Raw genomic sequence first — 17,700 nt, 5'->3', positions numbered from 1 at the left:
ACTCAGTATACCACTGGAGGCTGTATGAGTAAACAGCAAACTGTTCTCATAAATGCGGAATGTTGACAAACTGCATCTGCTGCCCAGAAGGGATGCTGAGGGCAGTAACGACCCAGGCACAAGTGTTGCTTGTGATTAGGCACAGCTGAAGCCTGTTAGCAATAATATGAACCTGTGATCAATTAAGCAGCTGACCAATCGTTACTTCCTGCTCCCTGCTCTTTCTACCAAATAAATAGGAAGGGATGTAGAAGCTCAGGGCTGCTGCCTTTGCTCACTAGAATCAGGGAGCCCTCTTCTCCTTCCCCGGACCCTTTCTTTAAAACAGTTTCTTTAGTCTTAAGGTTTCATTTCTGCATTGGTCTCCTTTCGTTCAGTCTCGTAATGGCAGTCTCAAGTAGTAACAGTAGTAACTGTCGTAGTGGCAGTCTCAAGTAGTAACCGTGGCAGTCTGCCACAGGAGACATGTCAACATGTAATTACAATAATATCCAACTACTAATAAAGGAAAACACAAAACATTCAGAGAGTACAAATAGAGGAACAAATAGTACAAATAAAGTCAATATTTGTTCTATTTAAGAGTAAAAGCTGGGCCGGGCATGGTAGCTCACCCCTGTAATTCCAGCACTTTGGGATGCCGAGGCGGGCAGATCAGGAGGTCAAGAGATCGAGACCATCCTGACCAACATGGTGAAACCTCATCTCTACTAAAAATATAAAAATTAGCTGGGCGTGTTGGCAAACGCCTGTAGTCCCAGCTACTTGGGAGGCTGAGGCAGGAGAATCGCTTGAACCCATGAGGCAGAGGTTGCAGTGAGCTGAGATCACACCACTGCACTCCAGCCTGGCGACAGAGTGAGACTCTCTCTAAAAAAAAAAAAAAAAGAAAGAAAAAAGAAAAAAAAGTAAAGGCAAATACATACATCTTAACTATCAAACTAATTGCAATGGGCAATATTCTGATTTTAAATAGCTATTTAATATATAGGTATCCATTAAGTTGAAAGAGCTAGAGTACAAAGAGTATTGCAGAACAGAACTTTATTTTTTCCCACTTCTACTTAGTGCCCTTTCAAACTAACCTTGTGGAGCCTGTTCTTCCTTTCCTCTTGGATGATCTCTCTGAGAGATCCCATGATTGTTCCGTTTACTCTCATTAGTTCATTCATTTTAATATCTCTTGAGCACCTTTTATCTGCCAGGTATAGGTGACACATCAGGAAACAAAGCATGAAGTATAAACAAATAATAACAAAAATGCTTTATAATATGTAAGGTGGTAACAGGTGCTCTACAGTAGTGAAGATAAAAAATGAGTTGTATATAGATCTATTTTTTTTTTTTTTTTTGAGACGGAGTCTTGCTCTGTTGCCCAGGCTGGAGTGCAGTGGTGCCATCTCGGTTCACTGCAACTTCCGCCTCCTGGGTTCATGCCATTCTCCTGCCTCAGCCTCCTGAGTAGCTGGGACTACAGGTGCCCGCCACCATGCCCGGCTAAGTTTTTGTATTTTTAGTGGAGAGAGGGTTTCACTGTGTTAGCCAGGATGGTCTCGATCTCCTGACCTCGTGATTGACCCGCCTTGGCATCCCAAAGTGCTGGGATTACAGGCGTGAGCCACCACACCCAGCCGTATATAGATCTATTTTAAATGGACTGGTCTAGGAAGATGTCTGTGAAAAGTGATGTCTGAGACTTGAAGGAGTGAGTTAGTGAGGAACTCTGAGAATATGTGAGTGGGTGAAAAACTTTCAGGACAGAGGGATCTGCAAGTGCAAGTCTCCTGGAACAGGTGTGGTGTGTTACAGAGGAGGTCAGGGAAGCTGGAGCTGCTTGAGTAGAGAAAAATGATGTCGAAACAGCATCAGGATCATGGAGGGCTTTAAAGGTTATGTTAATAATTTTGGACATTACTGTGAAAGAAGAGGGAAGCATTTGTAGGATTTTGAGTAAAGGGCTGACATGATCTCATGTATTTTAAAATGATCATCCTGGCTACTGTGTTGAAAAGTAGACAGTTTAGGAGACAAGAATTTAAATAAGGAGAGGACAATTAGGAGTCTTTTAAATTAATGCAGGGGAGAAATAATGGTGACTTAGATGAGCACATCAGTGGTGTCTATGCTGAGATATAGATTCTTGATATTACTTGCAGGTAAAGCCTGCATGATTTCCTAATAAACTGGATGTGAGATGTCAGAGAAAAACATCAAGAATGACCTTTAGGCTATCCTGACCTGAACTCCTGAAGAATTGCTGTTACTATAGTCTGAGATGGAAGAAGACCAAGAAAGAAACAGGTTTAGTGAGCAGATCACAATCAAGAGTTCAGTTCTGATCATGTGAAGTTTAAGAAGCAATGGCCATCCAAGTGAATAAGCTGAATACAAACATCCAGGTGGAGTCCAGAGGAGTGGTCTAGGAGAGTCTAGGTGTCAATAGTAGTTATAAATTAAATTTAAAGTATTAGGACTGGATAAACTCTTAAGAAGTGAGTACAATTAGAGAAGACAAGTGTAAGACTCAAACCCTGAAGCACTTCAGAACTGAGAGAATAGGAACTTGGGAAGGCTACAGAGATTAGGAAGAAGTAGCTAATGCTGTAGGAAGAAAACCAAAAGGGATTGTGTTCTGAGAGTCCAATGAAGAAAGAATTCAAGGAGGAATGTGGTGTATCATATGCTGGCTTTGGATAAAATAAGATACCAAGATGAGACCACCAGATCTGTGAATGTTTGGAAGTTATTTGTGACCTTGGTAAGAGCAATTTTGTAGCATGATGTGGGTAAAAGCTTGGCTGCTGACCAGGCACAATGGCGCATGCCTGTAATCCCAGCACTTTGGGAGACCAAGGCGGGCAGATCACAAGGTCTAGAAATCAAGACCATCCTGCCCAACATGGTGAAACCCTGTCTTTACTAAAAATACAAAAATTAGCTGGGCATGGTGGCACGCGCCTGTAGACCTACTCGGGAGACTGAGGCAGGAGAATTGCTTGAACCCAGGAGGTGGAGGTTGAGGTGAGCTGAGATCACACCACGGCACTCCAGCCTGGCAACAGAGCAAGACACCATCTAAAAAAATAAAATAAAATATACAAGGTTGGCTGATCTAGAACTCTAAAAAGAGAGTAAGTGAACAGATACTGAAAATTCTTGGTTTTTCTGTAAAAGGAAGTGAAGTGCTCCCATCACTTTAATTGTAAAAAAAAAAAAAAAAGTGCCATTTCAATCATTAAAATGTCATTCTATGTATGATGAAAAACTTCCAGTTCTGACCTACTTTATCCTTGAAAATGCTTCTGTGGCACAAGAGGGATGTGGGTGACTTCTCCGTTTCCTTGACTCTCTCCCCTACGATGCCACCCCACTAATTAAGCTGGTGCTGGGTGCTTGGGGACGGGGGTGAGAAAAGAAGAGAGGAGAAGGAAGGAGTTGTAAAGGTCAGGAGAGGTGACACTTGACCATCATTAAGGTACTCTGACTCTTGTCTTTCAGCTTGGCAGGTATTTATGGCTAGCTTTAGAAAATATTCAAAATTGATTATTTTTTAAACTACCTTGAAATGAGGTCCATTTTTCTTTATTCAGGCAATATACCCTCCAACTAGTCTTGTAAATATTCTCTCACCACTCTGTTTTTGAGCAGTCTACTCCAGACAAACTGTTGAGCCCACCTTCCCGCTAAGTCGCTGTCTTTGGGCTAGGTTCCTTTAAGACCACATGATGAGCATGTTCGTGTGGCCATTGCCATTAAAAATATTTGGGAAAGCAGACTTTTATTAATGCAAGCACTTCTTCTCTTCAATACATCAACAGAGCAGCCAGGCAGCCAGGCAGACTTATGTATCTAGACTTTTCCAGGCTTGGGTCTGGGTGCCAAAGTTGTCTCTGCTACCCCGGCCATTTTCTTTGCTATATTCATTTGCCAAGGAGTAAATTATAAAGTTCTACATTTTAGGATAAACTGAATACTGATAACTTTTTTTAATGCATACTATATCAAGCACTGTTGTAGAATTTTTACTCATATTAAATACTATATTACTCATGACATCTCTATGAGGGAGGAATTCATTTTATACACAGAGAAAGAGAAGAACAAAAAAGTTATGTTTCCAAAGTCACAGAACTACCAAGTGACAAGCCCAGGATTTAAACTTAGTCGGCTAATGGAGTCTATACACTTAGCCAAAATTTTTCTCTGTAAGAAAGAAACTGAGACTAAAATCCACACAACTCCTAACTGACCTTAAGGATAGGAAAACTAACATTCTGAATTTAGATTCTGTATTTGTTACATTATGCGATGGCATTAGTTTAAAGACGACTTTGGTCTTTAGTATTACAGTGGTGCAAAAGTAATCATGGTTTTCACCATGATTTTTAATGGCAAAAATTGCAATTACTTTTGCACCAACCTAATAATACCAATGTTGCCATTTGATAGATATCTTTAGTGCTATCTGTTCTTTTGTAGCAACAGAACATGCAAGTAACATCAGGAAGAGGAAATTATTCTTGAAATTTTCCATAGTGAGCCATATGATGGGAACATCATGAAGGTAATGACCTTTCCTCACATCTACACATTTTGAAGATTCAGAATCTCCCTATGGAAGAACTAGCTACGAAGTCAATATTCTGGAAGGCACTGAGTTTCATGATACAAAGTACAGGGGAAAAAAAATGAGTTGTATCAGGGAGAGCATTCAAGGGAAACATTTTCTTTATTTTCTTCTCACAACAAAGGAGAAAGGAAATGCTAGAGGGAAAAAAAAGCACATAAGAATATGGATTATATATACATATAGTCTCTTAAAATCAGAAGAAATTCTCAAGGTTTGTTTGGATGATTTCCTAAATTTTTAACTTTTTCATATTTTAGGTAAACTCCTATTAATATTGAGAGTGTAAGTATAATAAGCAAGATGTTTACCCCTTAAATCCACTTTTATCTTATAGTTCTATGATATACTGTATACTTTACAAAATTAAGAAAAATATACATTAAAATGGAGAAATATTGAAATATAGCACTTTTGTATGGAATCTAAATTCAAAAAATCAAAATGTCACATGAGTCATCTCAAAGGCTAGCATTATACTGAAATCTTACATGCTTTAGCAAAAACACAGCTTGGCATTATGCCGTTTACTGGAGGGGTGTGAGATGGTCCTTCTGTAGGAAATGCTGCCAATGTTATTAATGACCTATCCCAAAAAGTAAGCAAGCAGAGAGAAACAAAGTCAATTCAGTTATCTTCATTCAAACCTTGGAAGCTTATGTTAAAAATCCATAACCAGAAATGATTTTCAAAGAGGAAAAATGTGGACATGTCTTTTCTTGTAGAAAATCTCTCTAGATCAACAAAATGCAAAACGTCATTACCCATTCCTAGAAAATCTGATTCTTGAGTCTATGGTGGAATCAAGCTGCTTCCTGGTTGATTCTAATTCTGATTCCTACTGAAGCCGTCTAGTAACTAGAACAGATACTCCCTAACCTCAGTCTTTGTACTGTAAACATGGATGCTATGCAAGGATTTGATAACATCATTTACCTTATAGTTAAATAATTTTTAGATATATGGATACATAAATAGAAAAAAAGACAGAAAGGAGACACAATCTTACATACCCATCTTATGATAGATGGAAATATTTAATTAGCAATTTCATAGTTTTACATGTATGTATTCACAATTTTGGATTGCAAACTAAACACCATTAAAATTCAGCATATGCTTCTCCCATAAAGTATTGCTGTATAAATGATTTATATTTAACAATTCAAAAAATAATGTTTCAGAGCATAAATATTTCCAATGAGATATTATCAAAGAGCATGCTGTTAACTATAAGAATACAGCATAGTAGGCCAGGCACAGTGGCTCACGCCTGTAATCCCAGCTTTGGAAGGCCGAGGTGGGCGGATTACAAGCTCCCATCCTGGCTAACAAAGTGAAACCCTGTCTCTACTAAAAATACAAAAAATTGGCCAGGCGTGGTGGCGGGGATTAGAATCCTAGCTACTCAGGAGGCTGAGGTAGGAGAATGGTATGAACCCAGGAGGCAAAGCTTGCAGTGAGCCAAGATGGCACCACTGCACTCCAGCCTGGGCAACATAGCGAGACTCCATCTCAAAAAAAAAAAAAAAAGATACAGCATAGTAAAGAATCTCAATATTAATATGCATAGTAAATAACATTTTTTCTGTAAAGTCATAAGCAGACATGGAGAACATGGAGACTAAGAAATCAACCTGGTATTTGAAATGTACAATGAGTTCTGAATAATGAAAACTGATTTCAAAATTTGGAGATCTGGTCAGGATGCTGTAGAGAGAGGGGGATATTTTAGCAGATGGCCAGTATAAATTGAAATGTAATCTCAGCACCTGAACTTTTGTGGAATCACACATTAGCTAAAACTAAACTATAAAATCTAATTACATTTCTTTTGAAATCTTCTTTTAAAATGTTGATCCGTTATTAATAATTTAATATGTGTAACTACTAGGAATAGTAGGTAAAGACTCAGTGCAGTAAAACTAACTATAAAGTGTGTGTGGCTCATCTGTTCAGCCATCACGCTCAAGAAAATGTGCTCAAGTTCATTTGTGACTAAGTGGCAAAGTTCTCATTACAAAACAAAAGCCCCAAACTGAAAAATGTTCTTAACTGTCTCTTAACTGGACTCAATTGCTTCTCTGCCATGAAATCTTTTTTTTTTCAGCAAAACGTTGCTTGATCATTTTCTTTTATTGTTATGCTTAAGAATAAAAACACATAAAACTGATCAATATGGCAATCAAGTTAATTCAATAAGACACTTTCTTATTTGTTTACCACCTATAACTGCCACAGAGACTACCACTACAGGAAAAGACAATAGAGGAGGAAGCTCTAAGCTAAGGTTGAGTTAATTTGCTATATTTAAAGTTTCTTTAGAAAAATTTCCTTTGGTTTGTAGACACAGTTCATATACCATTAGTTGAAGCTGTGCATAGTTATACAGGGCGGAAATGTCTCCTTTAAGGGCGGAAATGTGACTTCTTTATTTGAAATGTGGCTAGTTTCATCCAGTCTAAATTGGGGATACGTATCATTGTCTCTTTTTGCCTCAGGACAGTACTGGAAATGAGATGTTTCATTTCAATGCATTTTTCTCAGTGGAAACTGTGTAAATAAATAGATTGGGAAAGATTTAATGAAATCATCAATAGCCTGGAGCCAGCTAGTGGCTCTGTGCTAAACATTTGGCATAATCAACTGTCTAAGAGATTGAAAGTCCTAGGTACTGGGATTTAAGGTTATCCTGAGCTCAGACAGGTGGGCATCTAGAAAGAGGTTGACACAGAATCTTCATCTACACAAGCTAGATCAAATGAAGTAATAAGTGATCCAGGGCATTTTAATCAATACAAATAAGCCATTTGGATAATTCCAATGTTTAAATTTATATTTTAACAGTGGAAAAAATAGATTAGAGTTCAAGAGAGCTTAGTTTTCCTTCTGATTCTGTTATAACTCACTGACTCCCCTTATAGAAACCAAATAATTTCTCTATGCCTCAGTTTCCTAGCAGGGAAAATGTGTCCTTGGAAAAGAACAGTAGTTCCTGTACCCTTTTACTCATAACGTTAAGATTTCTCAGAACACAAAAGAGAAGCCACAAAATATGAATTTGGGGAGTTTATCCCAGCATCAACTGGCGCAGTGGTTCATTTTCTTATTGTATCTTACATTTCCGTTTGAAGGAGTCCTGCTGCTATAAAATATTTAAAACAATAGTAGTCTGGATGAGGATTTCTAAAATAACTTCTAAATCTGATGACAGCTTGGATGTCATGTAAATATATATGATGTAAAATATAAAATTCATGTTGAATATATATTTATGTGAATTCATTTAATATGAATTGTATATTTTATATCAATATACTTATATAAATATTCTTGTATATTTATATTAATTCACTTAATATGAATTATATATTTTATATGAATTAGATATTTATATTTTTAATAAATATATTGATATAAAATATATAATTCTCAACTCTACCATGAGTAACCTTTATAGACACTACTTCTGTAACACAAGGACTTTCATCAACAACAATTAACACTGAAGAATAAGCATCACTAAAAGAGGAACAAAAGGAGGGAATATACTGGAGATAAACTATGAAGGACCTCCATTTTGTTTGGAGAAAATCAATATGAATATTTGTATGCATTCAAGAACAAGTAGGAAACAATGTTACTATCTGCACCTTTTGCATTGGATGGGATACAAATGGAAACGTATATATGAAAGTGAGAAAACATTATTTCTGTAGTGCCAATTTAGGCCTCAAATTATTTCTAAAGCAATATTTTAGATTTATGTAACCATGACTATTTATAATGATCGTAAGAAATGCTAGACCTAAATGTTTTGATCTGATGGAATATTGTTTTATTGAATGATGTTTGAAATGAATGAGCTTTTGTCAGAAATATTTTGTTGTACAAAGACTTTCATTGCATAAAATTTTATATATATTCAAAGAGAATCTAAAATCCATAAGTGTAATTCATTTTCTAAATGTGAATAAGAAATTGAAATGACATTCTACTGAAAGACATTTTACAACAATTCAACTAGGTCCAGAAAACTGGAATGACACTGTACTTCATGTAGTCAAATTCCAACTATTTAGTAGGAAATTATTTTTTAAAACTCCACAATCTAATCCTTAACTGGAATCTTGAAAATAGGATTCTCACAAAGAATTTTTTTTATTGTAGGATATTTCATAAAATAAATGAAGTACATTTTAGGCATTAAGAAATTATGCCCCAGCCTGTAATCCCAGCATTTTGGGAGGCTGAGGTGGGTGAATCACGAGGTCAGGAGTTCAAGAACAGCCTGGCAAAGATAGTGAAACCCGTCTCTACTAAAAATACAAAAATTAGCTGGGCATGGTGGCAGGCACCTGTAATCCCAGCTACCAGGGAGGCTGAGGCAGAGAATTGCTTGAACCTGGGAGGCGGAGGTTGCCGTGAGCTGAGATCATGCCACTGCACTTCAGCCTGGGTGATAGAGCAAGACTCCATCTCAAAAAAAAAAAAAAAAAAAAAAAAAAAAAATTATGCCCCAAATTTTTATTCATTCTCACATATTTTCAATATCTAAAACGACACAGAGAGGAGTCCTTCCAACTTGGCTAGTTTATTGTTATCGGTGATGGCATCAGTTCATGTGGTTTTAACAAGGCAACCACATAGGCACAAATAATTGTGTTTTGCTAAAAAATAATTAAATAGGGCAAAAATATTGATTTAACTAACTCAACTGAACTTCAGGGTATTTCACAATACCAACTGGATGGGAAATTGTGTTTCTGAGTGCCTGCCCTTTGACAGGTTCCACTCTACTTCATAAGAAAAAATAATTTTCATTTTGCCAATTCTTTAAGATAAATGTGGGCAGGCAGAGGCGCTTATAGAAAAAGCTCTAATCAGAACACTTTACAGGAGTCTGTGAATCAGACAGGTGACTTTTACTACAGGTGAGAATGTATTGCTTAGAATATGAAAACATGTTAAATCAGCTGGAACTTTTAAATATTTAAGGTTCATTAAAAGTTTAGCTTCATAAACTAAACAACACATAAAATGTAGATTCAGTTAGGTATGGGAGAGAAAAATGAAGTGTTGACCTAAAGACAAAGAAATGTATTCAGACTAAATTAACCTAACATCATTTTCCACCTGGTCATCCAATCCAGATTGCATCTCCTAGTTAACAAGAGCTTCATTTTAGCCTCTTGGAGCCAGGAGATTGCAACAATGCAGAAAAAAAAAAATGACTTTTGCCCATTTAGGAATGTTTTGACTCACCACAGTTGAGCAATCAGAAAGTCACTTGGTTAAGGAGCAGCTTTGGGCTGGTCCTCGTGCAGTGGTGTTTACAACTAATTGATCACAACCAGTTACAAATTTCCTTGTTCCTTTTCCACTCCCACTGCTTCATTTGACTAGCCTTTAAAAGGAAAAAAGGAGGTTTGATTTTCAGTATTGTGACACATTAATAGATTAATGTCATAATTCTTCAGAAAATTTCAAAAATTAGATTTAAATCAGGAAAGAAAAGCTAGAAAACCCGAACCTAAACCAAGACTACGTCAAATGTGCTGGTGTAAACCTACCTGTGGGGTTTCTGTGCTCTTTTAGATATCTTCCAATTTTTTTTTTTTTACTTTGAAATGTTTGTCTAATTTAAAAGATAGATTATTGCTAAAAATTAATAAACTAGCATCTTAATCATAACTCTATAATATTCTTCTGATTAACCACTGAACGAAATTTCTTCTCCTTTTGCTCACCTCACTCTACCCACCACAGGATAGACAAATTCCAAGTCAGAATCACATCTCACTAGAATCTAGTATTGATGAGCTCCCAAAGCGACAGAAAGGAAAGGGATTTTCCTTCCCTCTTAGTTTAGTCGATCTCTAAGGCAGATGGTTAATTCATTGCACCTGTAACCAATTAGCCATTCAAAACAACTGATTCTTCACAGTAAATTGTTGCCTTGCCAATCTGAGAAGCAGGTGCATATTCAATGGCTAAATTGCCAAGTGGTTGGATACACAAGATGAAATCATCCAAATACAAAATTCTGTCAGATAAATGTGTGGAAAAATATGATCAGTTATAATAATTCCATTCTAAATTAAGAATTTAATTTTTCAAGTTTTGAATCACAGCTCTGAGAATTTTTTTTTTTTGATTCTGATATTTGGCTACTGAATTAAGCAGATGTTTTTTCAATGAAAATTAACTTTTTAAAAAAACAAGACTTAGAATTTTATTTTTCTTCTTTCTAGAAACAATGGGTTTTGATTATAATAAACATATTAACACATATTTCATTATATAGTGATTCATTTAATGCATCTGCTTTAAAATGGATACCTTTATACGAAAGATTTAACTTCCAGCCAAGGCACCTAATTAATTTTATTGAACTGAGTACAGTATAGCCACTCTCATTTTGTAGAATGGAAATCTATGTGGCTTATTTTATTACTATAGTGCTAATATTATAAACTTCATAGACCTGAAGCATTTTATCCTAGAAAATTATTCAATAGAAAATTATTCAATAAAAAATTCCATCTTTCTCACGTATGTTTTTTGAATACATGGAAAGGGTCCATTGACACTTTCTCTGGGCAGCCACTTGTCTACACAATCCAATCTAAATTTCCCAAATTCTGTCTGCATTTTTCATCAGAATTGCTTGATGGTAAGTGTATTAGTCCATTTTCACACTACCTGAGACTGGGTAATTTATAAACAAAAGAGGTTTAATTGACTCCCAGTTCCTCATGGCTGGGAAGGCCTCAGGAAATGTATGATCACGGTGGAAGGCAAAGGGAAAGCAGGTACCTTCTTCACAAGGCAGCAGGAGAGGGAGAGAGCACAGGGAAACTGCCACTTATAAAACCATCAGATCTCGTGAGAACTCACTCACTATTATGAGAACAGCATGGGGAAAACAACCCTTATGATCCAATCACCTCCCACCAGGACCTCCCTCAACATGTGGGGATTACAGTTCAATATGAGATTTGGGTGGCAACACAGAGCCAAAACATATCAGTAAGGAATCACTTTCAAGAAGAGTATCAGACCCTGTTTAGTTGACACCAGGATCTTATTCATACCTTCCCATCTCAGGAATTGGCCCGGAGGGTATTTATATGGGTAGACCATGGTCACATTCCTGTAACAAATAAGGACTCTTCAAACAGTTCAACCAAAACCCTGTTTGTAGAGGGAGGAGATACTATATGAAAGGTAACCAGACTCTAATGGGATAATTCAGGTAGCATCCCTATCCTACTATCCTATCTCAAAACCCAGGATAGACACATGGGAGGCATCTTTAAATTAATCCTCCCTTTCCACATCTCACATATCTCCAATCCTTTGGATACTATTTTCCACGTTTCTGGTGTTTTCATTCTTATAGCCATTTTTCTTATGTCTTTTTTCCCAACTGATTTATTCAAAATATTCACACATCTCTTTACTTATTTACCTAATAAATATGGACCAAATATCCAGCAAGGGCCAGGAATGAGAAAGAAAATAGAGAATGGTGAATAAGGCAGACATGTTAAATGTTTTAATGGAGTGGATAGTCTAAGGCAGATATGGACAAATACCTTGATAATTATAATTTTGTCCTAATCCACACCTGAGAATTAGGAAGGCTTCCTGGGATAAGTGAATGTCAAAACCAAGACCTGGTGCTGAACCCCTTCTCTAATTAAGCACAGAGATCAGAAATAATTTTCCAGGCAGTGGGAATTCTGTTTCTCGTCTCTTCACTCTCAATGCCAACCTCCACAGTGCTTACAAAATTATGTCTTTAAGAATACTTCAGGTCACCGTCATCCTCTCTTTAAAGATTCACCATTGTCTACTGAAGAAATTACAAACCTGAGATTAAATTTCCAGTCTCATTTTTTTCAACAAAGAAACTATAGTTCTATTTCATTGTAGTATCAACTCTTTGCTGAACAACAGGAACAGTTAGCCTATTTTCTTTTGTTGCTTATTCTAGCAACTTATACTGGAAAATTCCTACTTATCATCTAAATTTCTGTTAAAATATTATCTTCTCTGAAAGCTTTCCCTTACCTCTCCATTCAGGCTTCATTGCTTATTTTTCTGATATTCCACATTCTTTGCTCCTCTATTATATAGCACCTATTTTTTTCTGCTCCATATATTAGTTTTTCTTTATCGGAGAAACCTAGGCTGTACTAGCTATATAAATACCCCCATCCCACTCCTCTAGGCTTCCTAGTTTCACATCCCAATCTACAAAGACTTCTTCCCTGTGATTTTGCCGCCACAGTGAAAATGGAATTGCCCGCAATTTCCTGTCTCCCACCAAGTAGCAGGGAAAACTTGAAACCAGACACCTGCAATGATATTCCTCACTAAGCTCTCCTTCAGCATCTAGAATTTGACCTTGCAGATATGTTATTTCTCTTCTCTTCCCCAGTGCCCTGAGTCTCCTAGCATCCCCTTTTGTCCCCAGTCTCTAGTATATCTGATGAACTCCCATCAAGAATCACAACTCCTTTGCCAGAAATGGAAGAAAACTTTCCTCCAAATATAATAGTTTTCACAGAGATGGACTTGTCTATAAGAGATTATAAATTTTTGAAAAAATCCCCCAAAATGCATTTGCTTTTTGAGGTTTAAAGCTCCCCTAGATAAGAAACTCATACCAGGCTAAGGGAAACTGGACTTTTTCTAACATTCTTCTGCTCTTAGAAGAATGGTCCCTTAGAGATTCCTTGACATTTAGGATTGTTATTGAGAACCCTCCCCAGGGGTTGCATGGATGCCCTGCATCTCAACCTTGGATAAGGGTGTTAATATTTGAAAACAGCATTCGAGACCAGCCTGAACAACATAGTGAAACCCTTCTCTACTAAAAATACAAAAAGTAGTGTGGCGGCAGGCACCTGTAATCCCAGCTACTAGGGAGGCTGAGCCAGGAGAATCACTTGAACCCAGGAGGCAAAGTTTGCAGTAGGCCGAGATCATGCCATTGCACCTCCAGCCTGGTCAAGAAGAGCGAAACTCCATCTCAAAAAAAAAAAAAAAAAAAAAAAGACAAAAGAAAATAGCTAACTCTTAGTCATAATATCTCTTTTATAGTTGCCCTAAGAAACACGACATGCCTTTTTGTAACTCAAACCCCTGGGAATTTTGTGACTCTTGATACCCCAAAACCATGGACATAGGCTCCGGTTACGCACATCTTCCTCTGCAACTAGATTATGCCGGATTCTATTTTGCAAGTGCCTTTACCCAATGGAAATTTTGCCTATGATGATGCTTTAGACACGTAATAAATGCATACTCAATTGGATTGCCCAGGAAAAAGGCATATGGCACAGATGACTAAAAAGTGAAAATCCTCTACAACATACTACATTACCATTTAAGGGGGAAAAATCTTGTTAATGTACACGGTGACAAGTTTATGTCCTGAAACATGAGACCTGATTAGCTTTTTATATTTTAGCTATCATAACTACCAGTTTTATTGCTGGTCATAAAATTATCCAGCTCATTTTGAAATTCAGCTGCAAAATAGGACCCTTCGATCTCCTGTGGCTATACCAGTTTATATGAACATATGACTCCATGTTAGGGGTCTTACTCAAATTAGGGTTTGGGAACCTTAGGAGGTATCTTGAAGAAGTCTCATTTGAGATCTCAGGGCCAGGAACTCATTGGGCATATCTGGCAGTGGTAACAGCAAAAAGCGGAGTGTTTTGCCCAGATGGCATCATGTTGGCTGAGATTTTTTAGTCATGATAGCAAATCATGGATTCAGTTTTTATATCTCAGTATTAGTATCTTAGTATCAGTTTTGTATGTCAGTCTTCATAGTCTTGGGCTGTACCCCTGAACAGTTGTTCACAAATACCTGTCATTCACTAAGAACACGGGGGAACAACTTGAAACAATTTTTTTGATAAATACGTGTTGAACAATTACTAGGGGTTCTGGGGTTATTCCGTAGATAAGAAACTAGCAGCAACACTCTAGTATTGAAATAAAAGGAAAACACAAAGACTTTTAACAGACCGAGGAAGGGCTGACATATCTCAGATCCTCTTCTTGCTTAATTTGCTGCTATGAGATCTGTGATCCATTGAGAGAAAATTAAGCACTGGGAGATATTCACAGCCGGGAAACGTCTGGGCAAATGATTGTAGTCCTGATGCTCCTACCCTGCACAAATATGATTTTATTTGCTTCCTTGCTTATCTACATTTTCAGCATCACTTCTCAAGATAGCAACACTCCAGCTACATGAAGAATAATATGGACGCTAAGCAATTTTTCCTCATATAAAGGTAACTACTTTAGGTGTGTTTTTATTTTGTTTATTTTAATTTAGACATCCTTCATTCATGTCTTGTATTTTTAGGTACATGAGCTATCTCATGGGTAAATCACCAACAACTCAGGATTACAGAGCAGACACATATGCACACTTGTATGTGCACACACACGAGCATCAGTTGTTTTATCATTGCAAATACCTCTTCGTTATGCACAACCTGTCCTCTTCCTCGTTTTCCCAATTAGGCAGGCTTCCCTGCCACATACTTATTAGAAACATTTAGAAATACAAGGGTTTTCATTGGATCTCTCTATGAGAGATTCCCTCTCATTGATCTGATCAATGACTGGAAGAGAACGCAGAGAGTGTCAGGGGGTCAGGATCGTGGAGGAGTCTGGTAGTTGTAGGAGGGCTGGGAATTGTGGTTAAGGCTAACGTGGATTCCGGCACCTCTAGGCATTGGTCCAGAGGACAGAGCCTTCACTGGATTGGTCCACCCACTGACACATAAAGTCATGTGGTAGAAATTTTTCACATTAGCTTAGGTTTAAAAAAAAACCCAAAAAACTGCAGCCTTCTTACAGACATAACAGGAAAGGAAATCTCCAATATGTGACGTTTCAAAATTCTGCCTGCCCTGCCTTCCTTACTGCACAATCTCTTAAGTAAGAGTAAGAGCCTAGTTTTATGCCTTAGTCTAGTTGCAGTAAAATGATAGCTAATTGGAGGAAATGATATTTATTTAACATTTGCTAAATCTGTGAAACAGACCTATCTGCCATCTTTATGGTGAAATGGTACAAAAACAATGTCATACACTGGTCATGTATCATTGCATCTGGGTTCTTGTCTCTTGTAAATTCTTCCACCCTCTAGTATTCTGTCTTTCTGAGCTTCAAAAAATTACACAAATTTTTATAATTAGAGGACTTCGGGTAGGTCAGGGTCTTTACAAATATACTGAAGTGGATTTATCTCAGGCTTCCTTGCAGAGTTTGTTTTCAGACTTCTTGGGCATGAAACAAAAAGAGACAGGAAGCCGCACAGATTTTGCATCAGACAAAATATTTTTGAAATATGAACTAGATCATCTCTTTTTTCAAAGGTGGGGAATGTCTATCTCTCTTTTGTTTGTTGATTTTCTAGTTTGCGGTAGTTGGGAGACCTCCTTATATTTCAAGTCCCTCGGGACTTTTCCTGCTGGTTGAAGAAACTCATGTCAAAATGGACATTTCCTAATAGGAGAGCACTAAATTGTCTATGAAAACACAGATTATAGTTCTATATTTACTGTTATAAAAGCATAAAAGCATGCTTCATGGAGAACCTTGAATTTATATGGAAGGAGAAGAATATAGTTTTCATAAATTTATTTTTTGCAGTTATCTCCCTTTACCTTTGTAAAGTGGAAAACTAAGCTCCTTTTTTATCCACTTGGTGTTTATTGACATATTAATACTTAAATTAAACACTAAGAATAATAACTGAGATGGAGAGAGAGAATGAGAGAGAGACAGACACAGTGAATCAAAATCTTTTCTACCCACGTATATTAATCAAAATATGCTAGGTGTGGTAACAAAAAATAATCTTGTGGTTTTCCACAGCAATGATTATTGTATAGACAGAGTCTGCTATATGTCCAGCATAATCTCTCCCTACTTGCAGATAGGAGCTTCACCATCCTGTAGCTGCACCATCTGCAGCACTGAGCTTCCTTGATCAATAAACAAGAACAGACTCTTGGAGGCCTCAACCTACCAATTCAACGCTATGGCCTGTATGTGACAAAAACCACTTCTACTGACAGCCTTTGGCTGTCAGAAATTGGCCGCATGGACAAGATTAGATGCAAGAATAAATTATGTTTATCCTCTTATTTGCCCAGAAAGAGAAGTAAAAGAAATATGGGTAAGCACTCCCACTCCCACATTATCTACCTCTGTGTTTCTCAAATTACATTTTCTTGTCCAGAGCCAATTTTTTTTTTTTTAGCTAGTAAGGAGATCAGGGTAGGGAAGTGGAGACATTATCAGAGGAGGGAGCTAGTTGGGGTGGTCTCAAGCAGTTTTTTTATATCTCAGAAATGGTGGTAGAATTAAAATCACCAAAAAAAACAAGCCCTCATCTCCACTGCTGTTCTATTTCACTTCCCTGTGCACATACGCCTCATAATCTGAAGCCACAAGGCAAACTCCTTATTATGCCTTATAGAACTATAGGATTAACAGATTTGCATTTAGAAATACTGTTTAATATTTGCATTTTGGAACCAACCCAAATGTCCAACAATGATAGACTGGATTAAGAAAATGTGGCACATCTACACCATGGAATACTATGCAGCCATAAAAAATGATGAGTTCATGTCCTTTGTAGGGACATGGATGAAATTGGAAATCATCATTCTCAGTAAACTATCGCAAGAACAAAAAACCAAACACCGCATATTCTCACTCATAGGTGGGAATTGAACAATGAGAACACATGGACACAGGAAGGGGAACATCACACTCTGGGGACTGTTGTGGGGTGGGGGGAGGGGGGAGGGATAGCATTAGGAGATATACCTAATGCTAAATGGCGAGTTAATGGGTGCAGCGCACCAGCGTGGCACATGTATACATATGTAACTAACCTGCACATTGTGCACATGTACCCTAAAACTTAAAGTATAATAATAATAAAATAAAATAAACAAATAAACAAATAAAAATAAAATTTAAAAAATTTGCATTTTAGTATGTAATATGTAATC

Source organism: Pongo abelii, chromosome 2, assembly GCF_028885655.2.
Source record: "Pongo abelii isolate AG06213 chromosome 2, NHGRI_mPonAbe1-v2.0_pri, whole genome shotgun sequence".
Lineage (NCBI taxonomy): Eukaryota > Metazoa > Chordata > Mammalia > Primates > Hominidae > Pongo > Pongo abelii.
Note: the sequence above shows the minus strand (reverse complement) of the source record.